We start from the raw sequence: 16,376 nt of genomic DNA on the forward strand, positions 1-16,376 counted from the left end.
TAGGGAAGATGGTGAGGAAAAGGAGAAGAGATGCTGTAAAATGTCAAATGTGGAACCATTCCATCTTGTATATACGGTTTCCAACTTGTCTCTGCCACTTGGTACATCTCCACAAAAGAAATAGAAGGTGTTTTTCTACTACTGCATTAAAAAAACAATCCAACAAAACCCCTCAGGACCCTCCGCCCTCAGTGTTAGTTTTCTCAGTGACCAATCACTGCCTGGCTGTTAGCCATCCAACCAATTCTTAATATGTTATCTCCTCATTAGTCAAGACCAGCTGTATGTTTCACAGGAATCCCTTTGTGCCAAGCTTTTTTTCATTCTTCTTTTGCTTAATGCCCAGATTCCAGCTTCCCCAGTGTGTACCATTCTCTGGAAAACTTGGAAATGCTATTTCCCATGGCTCTATTCCCATGGCATTTCCAAACAATCTTCCAATCCCCCTTCTTCCTATTGCCCCATTACACTGGTTCTTCCTGTTTTTGAAATAAGATCCCAGGTAGAGATTCCAGTTTCTTTTCACTCCTGCCCCACCCCCCCGCCTTTCTCTCCTTTTTAAAAAATTGTATTTGAGAGAGAGAGAGTGAGTAAGCAGAGCGGGGCAGAGGGTGAAGGAGAAGGAGAGAGAATCTGAGACAGACTCAGCACCCAGCACAGACTCTATCATGTGACTCCATCCCATAATCAGGAGATCATGAACTGAGACGAAATCAAGAGTCAGACGCTTAACCAACTGAGCCACCTACGCGCCCCATCTCTCTCTTTTTTTTTTTTTTTTGGTCCAAGAAGAAAGAAAACTTTCCCCCAAAGTGTCCTTCATTCAATAAATAGATGCTGACCACTTAAAATTTTCCAGACACTGTCCTTTAATCTTGTAGCTACATTAGACTTGTCCAAAGTATGAGACGGTCACTACCAGTGTGGAGGTGTAAAGAGCTCTGAGGTGAAGATATTATTGGAGAAGTCAGTGCAGAATTTTCCAGTGATTTTGCCATAAATTAAAGCAAAGATAGAAAATTTGTGAGCTTAGTAATTGTGTGAAAACTATTCCATGGCTGTGGCATGTTTGAATGATGAAATTACAAAGAATAAAGGCATATATGAAAGATGAAGTAGAAGTTCTGAGGAAGAAGGAGCTCAGAGGTAGAGACAAGTTATACAAAATTAAGAGAGAGAGCAAGTTATCCAGTAGCAGTAGGACAAGTAGAGAATAAAGAAACTTTATAAACAATATGTGAGTCATAAGGAAGTCAATATTTGAATTTTTTATGGGTCCTAATTCTTCTGTGTCCTGGAATTATTACATTTCTAACCTTCCCTGAATATTTACCATTTCTTTGACTTTCATATATATATGTATCTTTACGACTATAACTTTACTGAAACAGTACCTTCCAAAAATTCTTGAGCAATCAAAATGAACTATACAAGAACTGTATGCTTTACGTGTATTATGTATTCTAAATTTACAATAAAAAGTAAATATTTCACTCCCATTTTTTATAGTGAGAAACTGATGGTCAGGCTGACTAAAAATAGTGTAGTGCTTAAATGGAAGAGTATTTTACCAGAGATTAATTTTCTTCCTCTCTTCTTTAGTGAGAAAATTGCCAGTTCAAGTTTTTCAATGTTAAGCTACAAAATCATCTTTAAACTTCTGAAGATAGGTCCTCAGAAAAGAGATAATAACAAAACCTCTTAGTTTTAGTTTTGATTCCTTTATAGGAAAGAAAGAGAGAAAGAAAGAAATATTCTTATCTCTGAAGTGAATTGATTTTCAGGGAAACAAAGGGATTCAATTCTGTCTTTGATGTAGAGGATGCTGGAACTTGTCCAAAATTCACACTCCCATGGCTGATGAGTCCCTAATAGGTGCAACGTGTATGAACTGAGAGTTTTGACTCTAGGATCCAAGTGTGGTCCCTCTTTATCAGGCTTAGTCCTCAGGGAGTGGGATAGCTATCCTTAGATGAACAAGTGAGCTCTGGGAAGGTTTCTAAGTTAACCACACCTTCAAGAATCATGGAAAGGCATCACCAATTGAATAATTAGGAGAAAACCTTCAAGAGTGATAACACTAGGAAACTGACTAGATTCTAGTTCCCTGTAAGATTAATATGGAAATTCTTTGGACTGGTAACTGGGAAAGATGAGGAGTAATGGCTCAAAGGTAGCATCCTGATAAAAATGTGAGGTGAACTAAATGGTTAATTAGAACGATGAAATGAATAAGCTTTACAAGAATTCTTATCCCTTCTCTTAGCCTCAATTTGTGTAGTGGTTCATCTTGGTTTCATAAATAATTTGCCCCAAGTACGCAGTTAGTAAATACAAAAACTAGGATTAAGTTCTACAACCCTATGATTCCAAATCCAAACATTTGTGTCATGCTGCATCCTCTCTCATTAATTTAAAAGTGATGGAAATAGTTATACAAATATATGTATAAAATTATAAATTGTCACTCATTTAGTTTGATGAAATATGGTTCATATTGTATTTAACTATATTCCTTTTTTCTTCCTTTTATTTATATTTTCTTATCAAAATGCATGAATCATATTTGTTCTTCTCTAAGAATATATTAAACATATAAATCTACCCAGTCATTTAGAGTCTATAAGGTTGTGGAAAAAGAATAAAACAATATTAATCCATCTACTTTTCTAGTTCTTTATCTTCTAATAGGAAGCTGGACTACTGGTAAATAGACACGGTGATTTTTTTTATATATTAAATATATTCATTTATAACCCAACCATAATATTTTGGAAACTTTCTTGTTGAACAAAAAAATACAGAGTGGGGAAGTTCCCTAAGGAAGAGCATGGGATGAAGTAGGTGCCTGGAGAGATTTGGGGGGGAAGGGCAGTTAGTGACCCATGGCCTGATTTTTCCAAAATTTGAAGCTTTTTTTTTTTGGAAGATCCTTTCTGATGAAGAAATAATCATCCCACTCTGTTGATCTGGCCAATGAAATATGAGAGTAAGTGGCAAGTGACACTTCCCAGAGAGACGTTGAGAACCATTGGTTAATCCACTATTCAACATGTCCATATCCAAGATAAGGGATGCTCCATTACTCTGGTCTCTGGAGTGAAGAACTGAACTGACCCATAATGAACAAGTAGCATGAGTAAGAAATAAATGGTTGCTGTTAAGCCACTGAGATTTGGGGTGTCATTTATTATCACAGCATAATTCAGCTAAGCTAATTAGGCAGAAAGTGGTACCCAAAAGTGAAATTCTGCTCTAACAAAAACAAAAACAAAATATTGACTCTGGAGCGCGTGGTGAGGAAGTTATTAACAAAGGCTGGAAAGATGATGATATATGTTTGCAGTGGCAAAACAATTGGTAAAACTATCATGTGCTATATCTTAGAAAGCAGATAGTGTACCTAACATACATTTTGGCTTTGGTTGTAGAAGTGGGAAAATAAGATATTAATAGCTTGACTTGGTTGCATTTGACAAGGCACTACAAAATGAAATGAGTTCAAGAAAGACTTTGCCAGATTTTAAATGCATTTGGAAGACAATTGAGAAAGTTCTGAAATGCTAGAAAGTGTAGATTAGAAGATGCAACTGGTTGTCATTTTCAACAAGTAAAAGATAAAACTAAGAAGTCCTTTGAAAAACAATGGCTGGTTAAAACAGTCTCCTTGAAAATAAGGAGCAAAACAAGGCACACTTATAACAACTTAACACAGAAAAGAAAGAGAAAGAGAGAGAAAAGAAAATCCTTGGGAATCTAGGCACCCAGTGAATCTTTTCAATTGGTGAAAATGGCTCAAGTAAGAAACTAAAAGTATACCTATCTTAAGAAAATTGATAGACTTAAATCACCAGCAAAATATAGAGAGAGAGACAGAGAGAGGCTTGTCTTATTAAAAAAAATGTGGATTTGGGCCATTTATATGCAGATCTGATTGTAACCAAATAAATAAAAAGCTGACTCAAGATCATAAGAGAACTGTATGGTCAAAAGAACCATCAGGCTAAAAGAATAATTCACAAAACAAATTTTACATTCCCAACTTTGTACTGACTGAAAGCAGGCTGAGAAATTTCCTCAGCCCTGGAGGAAGACATATTTTCTACTTTCTCTTCAGACATAAACATGAAGGAAAATTGAAAAGCCGGTGAGCAGAACCCAGAGCCATGGGGAAGAATGGATAGGAGAGCTGCTCCCAGTGAGCAGAATCCAAGCCTGGCCAAGAAGGCCTTTGCTGTTCTCACCTAAAATGATTACCTCCCCAACCACTTGACACCAATTAAAAAAAAAAAAAATATATATATATATATATACCTTTCCTAGAACACCAGATTTATTGGGGCTCTCTCTGATGGTATACTGCTATTTATATTTTTAAAACTCATTTTGTAATCATACATTTATTTTTTTGATTATTTCATTAATTCATGTCTTACTTACAAAATTATAATCTCTGTGAAGGCAAGGACTCTATTTTGGCTCACCATAATAGTCCTATTCCAGAACATGATAAAGTAACTGGTAAACACTTGTTACATGAACATTTTCTTTTCTTCATTCCCTCCAGCTGAGAGTATTTTGAAGATGGAGTTTCCACCATACCCCTGCCTTGTAGGATCAGGTTTATGGGTACACTTGGTAGCTATGAATACTGATTCCTTGACTTCCCTTTCTTTTCTTGGTACGTACTTTAATCCAGTTTGGAATTGATCACCATGTTACTCTCCCTAGAGACTCTTAAGTATGACTACAAGTTCAAGTGTGTCTGGGATAAATGTGGTTTTCACCAGGTATCCAAGCATAATTATTAATAATGTCCCATTTCACTCTTAACAATAAACTATATAGTGCCCCTATTTCTAGTGGGGCTATGCTGCTTGAAGCTTTGAATTCCAGGTCTAAAATGTCAAGGTTCCCCAAGTTCAAAATAAGGAAATAAAATTTACTCCATCAGGATCTGGAGTGACAAACAAATGTTGAAGTCCAATTACAGATTTTTCCTGATAAGTTATTATGGGTATTTAACCTGGTCTGTTAAAAAAATAAAACCAGTTACACAGCTTTCTCAACTGAACCAAAACAGCAAAGGAGGTCAATAGCAATAATAAATTGCAATGAGTGCCAAATTGTTCTCCATTTTGAGGACCTGAAGACTCTGAAAATGTTCCATATGAGACAAAAAGGTATATGGGAATTTCCCTGCCTCGGAGACACTCCCACACTGAGTTCAATTGCGATGTCTCTGCATTAGAGAGCTTTATTGCTAGAGCAAATGAAAATGCAATCTGAGGGGAGTGAAAAACTTGGAAAATCCCACACTGTTAGTAAATGAGGTCTTTTAAAAAAGGAATATCCTGGCAAGCTCAAATAAATCATTGTGACTCTAAGAAACAACACTGAAAGGTAAGTGCACTTTCACAGTTACATCTTTGTTCTATTTCTTTCTTAGCTATTTGACTCATGTAGTGAAGTAAATCTCTCTTGATTTCTTTTCTTTCATGATCTACAAGTTACTGAGCCTGACAGGCTTACTCACCAGAGTTTTAATTACAAAGTAACACAGTTGCTGTGCGGAATGAAAACGCCATGTTACTGAACCAGCTGGGCCCCGAGATGTGTGGCTGGAATCCTGTATTCCCTTTGCTTTATAAAGATGAGAGACTGACCAGATGCCCTAACAGCAGGGCTTCTTTTTGATAAAAGGTAATTAAACCTTACAGACAAATGCAGTGATTTAGTTCTTATAGAACCAAACCTATTAACATCGTCAAAAAAACAAATAAACAAAAAAACACCAGCACAATAGACACAAGAACTGAATGAGTCACTCTGATGGGATTTTCAAATATTTCTCTTCCTTCTCATTAACTTTTCAAAGTAAATCATTTGTTATCCTACTCTTTTCCTTTTGTTCAAATGGAACAAAGCTCAAAATTAGAAAAATATAATTTACCTGCTAAAAATGTAAGGAAAACAGGCCCCAGAAATTCAAACTGCTCATACCCATTTAGGTGACCAGCTCTCTTAGTTTACTCAAGGACTGTACTGATTTTCACCCTGAAAGTCCTGTGTCCAGAGAAATACCATCCATCCTGAGCAAGATAAGACAGTTGGTCGCTCTGCTACTTGTTTTCAAGGCGATGGTCAATTTTATAAATTCAATGTCATTAAACCTCCCTACATTTTTAATGTATAATGTATATGTATATAGTATATAGGCCTATTTAATATACATAAACCTACCTACACTAAGTGTAGGTAGGCCTATTGGATGCGTTCTTTCTGTACATTTATTTTGTTTTACTTATTTTTAGTTAGTTTATTTTTTGACTTTGTGATTAAAAGATAATATTTTTTGAGGAATTTTATATGGATTCATCAATATAAGAATAGTGGATTGATATTGTAGAGCGGTATTTTCTATAGTTCTGTACACAAGATTTCCATTGTCAGGAATAATGACCTAAAAAAGGCAATGGGGTAGGAAAGGCATGAGGTGGAAGTGACAGCTCATTGTCCTCAGGGAGACAAGATTACATGAAGATGAGAGGGAAAGATTAGGATGCATTTTCTGCAAATTTGGGGTAAGGCCGGGCTTTATAAATCTAGGAAAATTTCCTGGAGGAAGCATATTTTTAGTACCTGTGCTACCAACTTCAAGATGTCTACTGAGAGCAAGAGTATAAGGTAAGAGTTACAATATAAGTGAGTTTTTTTTTTAAAGATTTACATAATCAGAAATAACAACTGGTAAGGGAGCTCTCTCCTTAGATTCAAAAAGAAAGCACAGCTAAACCTGGGAATACATTGACATTAGAGGGAAATCTAAAAATTCTTCACAAAACCATAATTTTTACCTTATTATGATAACATATGAAAGCAGAAATTACAAATCAAAATTTATAGCAAAAACATTCTATACAGAGAGCTATTAATTTCTCCCACAAAAATTCAACTGCTAAAGGTAGGCAATATCTAATGGCTATCTAAATATGTATATATTACATGAGATTTCTTTAAGTCAGAACTTTATGAACATAAATGATTTAATCCAAGTGATTTAAAACACAACATGAAATCAGAAACATATATATTGTGGTGCAGTTAATTTAAGCCTAAGTACACTTAACATAATTTGACTGCTAAATAATTCCATCCTAGTATCAATCTCTATTTCCAAGTCACTCACTAAAAACCTAGAATAGGCCACTATTGCTGGGAACATTTTTTCCATTCTTCTTCCACGAGTATTCCTCTGCTTCCTTCCAAGTTCTTCTGTCTTCTCTGTGTCTCACACTGGTTTCATTTCTGCTGCCTTGTGCTTTTCTGCTTACGTTTATGAGGCATATTGGCTTCCTGCCTATCTCCTATATCTCAATGTTTCTTAGTCTATGAGTCTGATCATACTACAGGGAAAGAAGCTAAGTTTTATAATGTTTTGAGAACCAACTAACTTCCTGATTGGCAGCCAAATTGAAAACTGATTTTCCCCATTGGCCAGAATCATGGAAACCATTGCAAGTTCTGTGGAACTTGTGTGATAGCATTAAACAGACTTTTGGCCACAACAATCTTGGATGGATCTCTTTATAATGATTTCTCACTCAGCATCATGTGTGACACATGTACAGTGCTAGCCTCTAAGTATATGTTGTTTAAAACCTCCATGTATACATATTTATGTCCTGTGTTTTCTTTTAAAATCAGCTTTTGCAGTATATATTTGAGTGGCTATTCAAAATTTTAGTTAAATTTTCTAATTTTCAATTGTCTTCTCTAAAAGTGGCTTTGCCTTTTTGTGTCTAATAAAAAGATGACTACCCTCAATGAAATCAACTCTCATAGGTCCACAACAAGACACATAGTAATTAAGATGGCACAAAGTAGGAATAAAGAGAGAAGTTTAAAAGCAGCAAGAAAAAAGAAAATAGTCAGACACAAGGAAAACCCCATAAGGCTATCAGCTGGTTTCTCAGCAGAAATTTTGCAGGCCAGAAGATAGTGGCATGATATATTCAAAATGATGAAAGAAAAAAAACAAAACAAAACAAACAAACAAAAAACCCTGCAGCCAAGGACACTCTATGTGGCAAGGTTATCATTCAGAATGGGAGAGATAGTTTCCCAGACAAAAAAATGTTAAAAGAGTTCATGGCCACTAATCCAGCCCTTCAAGAAATGTTAAAGGGACTCTGAGAGGAAAGGAAAGATCATAAGTAGAAGTAAGAAAAGTAGGAAGCACTGAAGCAGTAAAAATAAGTAATCCATAAAAATCAGTCAAAGGATTCACAAAATAAAAGGATGTAAAATATAATACCATATACTTAAAATGTGATGGGGGAGAGGCATAAAAAATGGGTTCAATTTTAAGTGACCATCAACTTAATGTAAACTGCTACATGCAAGGATGTTATATATAAATCTAATGGTAACAGCAAATCGAAAACAGTAATAAATATGCAAAAAATAAAGAGAGAGGAATTCAAGTATATCACTAAAGAAAGCCAGCAAACAGTGGGAGAAGAGAGCAAGAAAAGAACACAGAAGAACTACAAAAACAACCACAAAAACAAGTAACAAAATGGCAGTAAGTACATACTTATCAATAATTACTGTGAATGTAAATGGACTAAATGCTCCAATCAAATCACATAGGGTGACTGAATGGATAAAAAAAAGCAAGACCCATTTATATGATGCCTACAAGAGACCCATTTCAGACCTAAGGACATATGCAAATTGAAAGTGAAGGGATGGAGGAGCATTTATCATGCAAATGAAAGTGAAAAGAAAACTGGAGTAGCAACACTTATATTGGACAAAATAGACTATAGCAAGAGAGAAAGGACACTATATAAACACAAAGGGGACAATCCAACAAGAAGATATAACAATTGCAAATATTTATGCACCCAACGTGAGAGCACCCAACTACATAAAGCAGCTAATAACAAATATAAAGGAACTAATTGATAGCAATACAGTAAGTGTAGGAGACTTTAACACCCTATTTACATCAATGGATAGATCATCCAAACAGAAAATCAACCAGGAAACAGTTTTTTTTGTTTTTTGTTTTTTGTTTTTTAAATTTTAGTTATTTGTCAGAGAGAGAGAGAGAGCACAAGCAGGGGGAGCGGCAGGCAGAGGGAGAAGCAGACTCCCTGCTGAGCACGGAGCCCGATGGGAGACTCAATCCCAGGACCCCAGGATCATGACCTGAGACGAAGGCAGCTGCTTAACCCACTGAGCCACCCAGGCGTCTCCAGGAAACAGTGTATTTGAATGGCACATTGGACCGGAAGGATCTAATAAATAACTTCGGAACATTCCATCCTGAAACAGCAGAATACGCATTCTTTTCAAGTGAACATGGAACATTCTACAAAACAGATCGCATATTAGACCATAAAATAAGTGTCTACAAATTCAAATTGAAGTCCTATTATGCATGTTTTCCAACCACAACTCTATGAAACTAAAAGTCAATCACAGGAACAAATCTGGAAAGAACACAAATAGATGGTGGTTAAATAACATGTTACTAAACAATGAATGGGTTAACCAATAAATCAGAGGAAATAAAAAAAAAAAAAATACATGGAGACAAATGAAAATGAAAACACAATGTTCCAAAATCTCTGGGATGCAGCAAAAGCTGTTCTAAGGGGGGAGTTTATAGCAATACAGGTTTACTTCAAGAAGCAAGAAAAATCTCAAATAAACAACCTAACATTACACCTAAAGGAGCTAGGAAAGAACAAAAAAAAACCCAAAGCAATTAAGGAAAGGAAATAAGGGGTGCCTGAGTTGCTCAGTCATTTAACTATCTGCCTTGGGCTCGGATCACTATATCAGAATCCTGGGAATAAGCACAGCAGTAGGCCCCTGCTCAGTGGGGAGTCTGCTTCTCCCTCCCCCTGCTCTTGTACTCTTGCTCTCTCTCCCCCACCAAAGTAAATAAATAAAGTAAAATAAAAACAAGAGACAGGATAAAACTACACGATCATTTCAATAGGTGCAGGAAAAGCATTTGACAAAGTACAACATCCATTCATAACAAAAACCCTCAAAAAAGTAGGTTTGGAGGGAACATACCACAATATGATAAAGGCCATCTATGAAAAACCCACAGCTAACATCATACTCAATGGGGAAAAACGGAGAGCTTTTCTCCTAAGATCAAGAACAAGACAAGGCTGTCCACTCTCACCACTTTTATTCAACATAGTACTAGAAGTCCCAGTCACAGCAATCAGACAACAAAAATAAGTAAAATGTATCCAAATTGGTAAGGAAGAAATAAAATTTTCACTAGGTGCAGATGACATGATACTCTCTATAGAAAACCCTAAAGACTTCACCAGAAAACTACTAGAACTGATAAATGAATTCAGCAAGTCACGGGATACAAAATCAACATACAGAAATCTATTGCATTTCTATACACTAATAATGAAGTGCCTGAAAGAGAAATTAAGAAAACAATCTCATTTATAATTGCACCAAAAAGAATAAATTTGGGAATAAACTTAACCAAGGAGGTAAAAGACCTGTACTCTGAACTATAAAACACTGATGAAAGAAATTGAAGATGACATGAAGAAATGGAAAGACAGGGCGCCTGGGTGGCTCAGTTGGTTCAGCAACTGCCTTCGGCTCAGGTCATGATCCTGGAGTCCTGGGATCGAGTCCCGCATCGGGCTCCCTGCTGAGTGGGGAGTCTGCTTCTCCCTCTGACCCTCCCCCCTCTCATGTGCTCTCTCTCTCTCATTCTCGCTTTCTCAAATAAATAAATAAATAAAATCTTAAAAAAAAAAAAAAGAAATGGAAAGACATCCCATGCTCATGGATTAGAAGAATAGTATTGTTAAAATGTCCCATAGTACTCAAAGCAATCTATAGATTTAATCCAATCTTTATCAAAATACCAACAGTATTTTTCACAAAATTAAGACAAATAATCCTAAAATTTGTATGGAACCACAAAGGACCCCAGGTAGCCAAAGAAATCTTGGAAAAGAAGAACAAAATGGGAGGTATCATGGTTTCAGATTTCAAGTTACAAAGCTTTAGTAATCAAAACAGTATGGTACTGGCACAAAATGGCCAAATAGATCAAAAGAACAAAATAGAGAGCCCAGAAATAAACCCACGATTATATGGTCAATCAAAGGAGGCAAGAATATGCAATGGGAATAGGACAGTCTCTTCAATAAATGGTGTTGGGAAAACTGGACAGCTACATGCAAGAGAATGAAACTGGACCACTTTTTACAGCATACACAAAAACAAATTCAAAATGGAATAAGGACCTAAATGTGAGACCTGAAACCATAAAAGTCCTAGAAGAGAGCACAGGCAGTAATTTCTCTGACATTAGCCATAGCAACATTTTTCTAGATATGTCTCATGAGACAAGGAAAATAAAAGCAAAAATAAACTATGGGAACTACATCAAAATAAAAAGCTTCTGCACAGCAAGGGCAAAAATCAACAAAACAAAAGATAACCTACTAAATGGGAGAAGGTATCTGCAAATGGTATATCCAAAAAAGTCTGAGTATCCAAAATATGTAAAAAAACTTATATGACTCAATACACACACAATAATCCAGTTAAAAATGGGCAGAAGACATGAACATGTATTTCTCCAAAGGAGACATACAAATGGCCAACAGACACATGAAACGATGCTCAATATCACTCATCATCACGGAAATGCAAATCCAAACTACAATGAGGTATCACCTCATACCTGTCAGAATGGCTAAAATCAAAAAACATAAGAAAGAGCAAGCGTTGGAGAGGATGTGGAGAAACAGGAACCCTCGTGCACTGTTGGTGGGAATGCAAACAGGGGCAGCCACTCTGGAAAACAGTATGGAGCTTCCTCAAAAAATTAAAAATAGAATTATCATCTGATCCAGTAATTCTACTACTGGGTATTTACCCAAAGAATATGAAAACACTAATTCAAAAAGATATATACACCCTTATGTTTATTGCAGCATTATTTATAATAGGCAAGATATGGAAGCCACCCAAGTGTCCATTGATAGATGAATAGATAAAAAAGGTGTGATATATATATATATATATACACACACACACACACTAGAATATTGCTTTAAAAAAGAATGAAATCAGGGCACCTGGGTGCCTCAGTTGGTTAAGCATCTGACTCTTGATTTTGGCTCAGGTCATGATCTCAGGGTTGTGAGATCATGCCCTGCATGGAGCTTAAGATTCTCTCTCTCCCTCTGCCCCTACCCCTGTCCACCCCCACCCTGTCCACTCCCGCCTCCACTGGCAAGTGCACTGGCATTCTTGCTCTCGTTGTCTCTCATAAAAAAAAGAAAAGAAAAGAAAGAGAAAGGAATGAAATCTTACCACTTGCAACAACTTGTATGGCTCTAGAGAGTATAATGCTAAGTGAAATAAGTCAGTCAGAGAAAGACAAATACCATATGATTTCACTCATATGTGGAATTTAAGAAACAAAACAAATGAACAAAGTAAAAAAGAGACAAACCAAAAAAACAGACTCTTCACTATAGAGAACAAACTGTTGGTTACCAAAGGGGAGATGGGTGGGGGGTGAAGGTGAAGTAGGCGGAGGGGATTAAGAATGCACTTATCATCATGAGCACTGAGCAATGTATACAATTGTTATATCACTACATTGTCACCTGAAACTAATATAACACTGTATATTAACTATATTGGAATTAAAATTTAAAAAAATAAAAAAAAGAAGCTATCTACTCTATATATCATTATCATTTTAAGAGTATATCAAGACTGGTCTTTTTTCTGTACAGTTTGGAATGATTCTGCCAATCTAGAAAATCTTCCTTGAAAACAAATGAGCGAACAAACTTGTATTGTAAATATGCTACTCACCAAATAGAGAACTCGAACTCTGATCTGTATCAACAAGTGATCTGTAAATCCTACCACCACGACCAACATGTTCAGGGTTTGTGTTCCTAAGGGGACACTAGTCAACCTGAAAAAAAAAAAAAGGCAAGAAATGGGCAACGATGTTCCCCAGATTAAATTACCATATTGAAATCATATGACTTCTTTTGTTTATGCCTGGAGATTTCTAAGAACTCCTCTAGGAAATGGTCACTAGAACACAGAGCTGTTCTGCAAATTGAGGCAGCTTACTTTGCCAATCTAAAAGAAAGTTACAAGAACAGATAAGACATCAATATGTAGTTGTAGCCCTGGAGAAAATGACCTGCAACTCACTCATTTCTTTTTTTTATTGTGGCAAAAAAATTAATATTCATAACAGGGGATCTGCCTTTTCAACAAAATTTTAAGTGTACTCTATAGTAAACTATAGGCACAATGTTGTACAGAACTCTAGAACTTTTTCATCTTGCATAACTGAAAATTTATATCAATTGAACAGCATATAATTTTAACCACTAAGACCTTTTGATCTTGCTACTCAAACTTGTTGCTCACAGCAGCAGCTCCAGCATCATCTGGGAGCTTATAAAATGCAGTATCTAGGGGCTCCTGGGTGGCTCAGTTGGTTAAGCGTCTGCCTTTGGCTCAGGTCATGATTCAAAAGTCCCGGGATCAAGCCCTGCATCAGACCCTCTGCTCAACGGGGAGTCTGCTTCTCCCTCTGCCTGATACTCCCCCTGCTTGTGCTCTCTCTCTCTCTCTCTCTCTCTCTCTGTCAAATAAATCAATAAAATATTTTTTTAAAAAAATGCAGTATCTAGGCCCCAATTTGAATAGCAAAAGAGAGTCAGGCCTAAGAACTTTAAAATCAACTCAATATTCCAGGTAGCTAATAGTCATTTAAATGAAAATCATGGCCATGATAAACAACCACATCAGCAATAAATTGATTCTTCTGAATCAGAATCACCTGGGCAGGTTAACAAGCTTTCTGTTTGAAGGTACATTAAAGTTTGAAAACCATGGCTTTAAAACATTGCTTTGTTGTATGTCTCCAAGGCAAAAGCCTTAGAAAAAGTGGATATATTTACTCTGTTATGGAATACAATGATGAAATTTGTGAAAACAACGTTTAATTCTTTAAATTTGTGGTTTATTCTCTTCAACGAGCCATTCTGAAGTTGAAACACAAACATTGTCTTTAAAAGAAGAAGGTTTTTGCTTTCGGGTTACCTCCCAATTGTTGCCTCCTAAAGAACCTGCACATTTGTGGAAACAATTCTGTTTCTGCGGCTTTCCCTACAGACAGCCTGCCAGTGTTGCAAAAGGTATGGGTCCTATCCAGTGTGGCCATACAGTTCTGCGTCTTTACTTTGATTACTTTGGTTGCGTTTTGCTCCACTGCTGTCTGTGTCCTATGTCCTGTGATACTAAGCAATCCAGTGTGCAATTCTAAAAGCATCATTCACAACAAATAACTACCTTGGTTCGATTTGAGAAAAATAACATAAATGTGCTCTTTTCTCCCAGCGTCACAAGATAGAAAACACACCTGAAAGTCATTTACTTCAGGAATCATTTATACACAGATTTCGGGAGCTTTTGTGCAGAAACATCTAGTTAGAATATGAATGTCACCAGGCCCTTCTCCAAAGTGAGCAAGTAAAAAGCATGACAAGGCAAACACATTCTCCTCTTAGCATCAGGCTTACCTGGTTTCTCAATTCCTCTGGTAGTACTTGGGTTTCTGACTTTAGGACAAAATATAACAAAACTGCTTACTAAATCTGAGAAAAGCATATCTTAGAATGGACTTTCACCCACTTATCTTTTTTATTCTTTCCTAAATCTATTTTTAATATTCTATCTCCAAAGTGATATTGGACAATAATTGGAGAAGCTCTGGGAACTTATGGCATATTATAAATCTATGATATTCACCACAATTATGCTTTATTACTAGATATTTTGTTAATCTTTTTCATTAAAAAATGAAAGGGTCCCTATAATTACTATTTAGGGGAGACTGCTTTGGATTTTAACCATATTTTCTAAAATGAAAATTGAACATATAAATGACTGCTAAGTGTCTGTTTCTTTCTCTGTTTAATGCGGGGAGGGTGAGCTAGGAAAGTTAGCGGTTTCTGAGGATTGTCACTTGTAGAAAGGATCCATGTCACGGATAAGCCATTCGGCTTCGTAAGCATGTGATCACGCACTGTATTTTCTCATTACCTGGGTGGGTTGAGACTATAACAAGCCCAGACCCCTTTTCTAATCCTCTTAGGCAGTTAAATTGCTAGAATCTTTGCAACGTAGCCTCATGAACGTTGCACGAGGGGATCCTTCTAGCAAGAGGGGATGACTTCTAGCCAGTACTGAGAAACCGGAAACTGTCAATAATTGCATCCGTCTAGGACAAGTCTCTTCTTTGTTAAAATAAGCAGAAAATGTAAAATATAAGTGTCCAGGCAATCACAAAAATATAATAAGCCAAACTTAAGTTGTGAAGTTAACGATATATTTGCATCACCGATTTGAAATCACTAGAATTGTATTAATAATCACTATTTAAACCATTAACATTCAGACATTTTATCTAACCTCTCTACACTTGATCTTAGCCAAAAGGCCGAGAAGCGATTATCTAGCCTCTCTATATTGCTAACGTGCACATTTGAAGTAAAAACGATACAACTCCATGTGAAAGACTCCTAGAGGAAATGTTCTAGACTTAGAGCCGCGGCCTCTCCCCCATTCTGGACGCAAGCGCTCCAGCTGCGAGAACCATGCCTGAACTTCCTTACAATCTTTCATCCTTACAATGTTAAAATGGCTATATGCATGTATATCCACAGTGAGGGCTTTCTTGTGTTTTTAATAAAAGAATTAAACTTTGCGGGAAAGTGAAAGGAAAAGTTGTTCTTAAAAAAAAAATAAAATAAAACATCACAGTATAAGTAAAACCTGTGGGGATTCAACAGTACTTGAAAGGCTACTTTTAAGTATTCTTGATCTCAGTGATCTAAGGGGATTGTGAGAATTAATGAATAGTGGGTTGCAGAGTAGGTCACAACAGAACTTCTTTACCCTATTTCCCCAAAAGTTTTTATTGTAGACGCATATTCTTATCACACAATTTGGGGTTTATTCAGTTGGATATGTGCATTTCAAATAGTCATTTAAATACCAGACAGCTGATGGAAATCTAATGAAATCACAGAAATAAAACCATTCACTTTTTAAAATATGCCAGAATTCCATCAATTAGAGCAATCGATTTGAAATGTAAATGATATAAACTCAACACATACTGAGTTCCTGTTGTGTACAAAACACAATCTCAGGCACTGGAGGGAGGGTGGCAAAGCATAATAACAGCCTTTGCTGTTCTTCACATGAATAGCACCCTAATCGGCAGGAAAGAAGAGGCTGAAATATTTTAATTA

The 16,376-nt window shown here is 36.3% G+C and overlaps 1 pseudogene; it reads right to left on the bottom strand.

Moving 5' to 3' along the window:
* Nucleotides 1-15,426: 15,426 nt before the first annotated feature.
* Nucleotides 15,427-15,571, bottom strand: LOC112819475 (U2 spliceosomal RNA; annotated as a pseudogene).
* Between the last annotated feature and the right edge of the window lie 805 nt (nt 15,572-16,376).

This window comes from Callorhinus ursinus, unplaced genomic scaffold (assembly GCF_003265705.2).
Source record: "Callorhinus ursinus isolate GAN/ISIS: 27379988/994484 unplaced genomic scaffold, GSC_fseal_2.0 scaffold6, whole genome shotgun sequence".
Taxonomy (NCBI): Eukaryota; Metazoa; Chordata; class Mammalia; order Carnivora; family Otariidae; genus Callorhinus; species Callorhinus ursinus.